Genomic DNA, 2,059 nt, shown 5'->3' on the forward strand with positions numbered 1-2,059 from the left:
TTTGGGGATGTTTACCTCAACCATACTTAGACTGCTTATCACTTTCACCATTCCAGTTTTTAAATCCTGAGTCAAAGGCCCAACAAAACAAAACAAACAACAACAGCAACAACAACAACAAAAAAAACAAATAAAGTCATGCCAATCTCATCTCTTTTTTGGGCAATTATCATGTCACACCCTTTTGACAAAAAAAAAAAAAAAAAAAAAAAAAAAAAAACAAGACACATTGTCCATTTAGAAGCACTTGCAGTGGACAATGGAGGGCCCAGATTCATCATACTCCTGTTTGCTGATCCAAATCTGCTGGAAGGTGGAAAGAGACACAAGGATGGAGCCTCCAATCTAGACAGAGTATTTGCACTCAAGTGGGGTAATGATCTTGATTTTCATTGTGCTGGACACTAGGGCTGTAATCTCCATCTGCATCCTTTCAGTAATGCCTAGGTACATGGTGGTACCACCAGACAATATAGTATTCGCATACAAATCCTTAATGATGTCAACATCACACTTCGTGATTGAGTTGAAGGTAGTTTCGTGGATTCCACAGGATTCCATACCTAAGAAAGATGGCTGGAAGAGAACTTCTGAACACTGGAACCTCTCATTGCCAATGGTGATAACCTGACCATCAGGGAGCTCATAGCTCTTTTCCAGAGAGAAGCTAGATACAGCAGTAACCATCTCCTGTTCAAAGTCTAGGACAATGTAACACAGCTTCTCCTTGATGTCATGCATGATTTCCCTCTCGGTTGTGGTAGTGCAACTGTACCCTCTCTTGGTCAGGATCTTCATGAGGTAGTCTGTCAGATCATGGTCAGCCAGATCCAGACAGAAGATGGCGCAAGGAAGGGCATAACCTTCATAGATGGGCACACTGTGGGTCACGCTACCACTAAAGTCCATCACAATACCAGTGGTGCCACCAGAGACATACAGGGCAGCACAGCCTGGATGGCAATGCACATGGCTGGGATGCTGGAGGTCTCAAACCTAATCTGAGTTATCTTTTCTCTTTTGGATTTGGGGTTCAGGGGGGCTTCTATGAGCAGCACAGGGTGCCCCTCAGGGGCCACACGGAGCCCATTGCAGAAAGTATGATGCCAGATCTTCTCCATGTCTTCCCAGTTGGTGACAATACCATGTTCGATGGGGTACTTCAGGGTCAGAATAGCTCTCTTGCTCTGGGCCTCATCCCCCACATAGCAGTCTTTCTGGCCAATACCCCCCATCATACCCTGATATCTGGGGTGCCCAACAATAGAGGGGAAGACGTCCTGAGGGGCATAGTCTCTGGCAAAGCCAACTTTGCACATGCCAGAGCCATTGTCAACAATGAGAGCAGCAATATCATCATCCATGGCAGGGATGGCAGTGGCAGGTTTAAACCCTTAAGAGAGAGAGGTGGTGGTGCCACACCTGGAGGCAGGGGGGAGGTGAGTGCATGCTGGGAGGGAGAGCTCACAGCTGAGTTAGCCTATTTTTAAAGGTGTTATTTGCTTCTGCAGTTTTTGGGTCTCCTTCAGCAAGCTTGTTGAGTCGCTTTTCATGATTTTCTTGCATTGCTCTCATTTCTCTTCCCAATTTTTCCACCACCTCTCTTACTTGATTTTCAAAATCCTTTTTGATCTCTTCATTGACCTGAGCCCATTACATATTTATTTTGGATGTTTGGGAAGAAGAAGCCTTGACTTATGTCTTCCCCTGATTGTAAACATTTTTCCTCCTCATTTGAAAAGATGGGAGAAAATGCCTGCTCACCAAAAATGTTGCCTTCTATAGTCTTATGTTTTTTTTCCCCCTTTTTTGGACATTTTCCCAACCAGTTGCTTGGATTTTGGGTCTTTTGTCAAGAGTAGGGTGCACTCTGGGAACCTGTAAGTTCTCAGTTCTTCCAAGGTGGCACAGTCAAGAGAGAGGAGTTTAATCCCTGACTGTGCTCATAGCTGAGATTCAGATAAGCTGCTCAATTCCCCCAGGGGCTTTAAGGGGAGGGCTCCAACAATGGAAGCTGATTGCTGCCTTTTGCAGCCACCACCACCACAGCTGCTGCTGT

At 45.4% G+C, this 2,059-nt stretch overlaps 1 pseudogene; it reads right to left on the bottom strand.

Moving 5' to 3' along the window:
- Nucleotides 1-230: 230 nt before the first annotated feature.
- On the bottom strand, nucleotides 231-1,364 carry LOC140498360 (actin, cytoplasmic 1 pseudogene; annotated as a pseudogene).
- Between the last annotated feature and the right edge of the window lie 695 nt (nucleotides 1,365-2,059).

This window comes from Notamacropus eugenii, chromosome 4, assembly GCF_028372415.1.
Source record: "Notamacropus eugenii isolate mMacEug1 chromosome 4, mMacEug1.pri_v2, whole genome shotgun sequence".
In the NCBI taxonomy this organism is placed as follows: Eukaryota; Metazoa; Chordata; class Mammalia; order Diprotodontia; family Macropodidae; genus Notamacropus; species Notamacropus eugenii.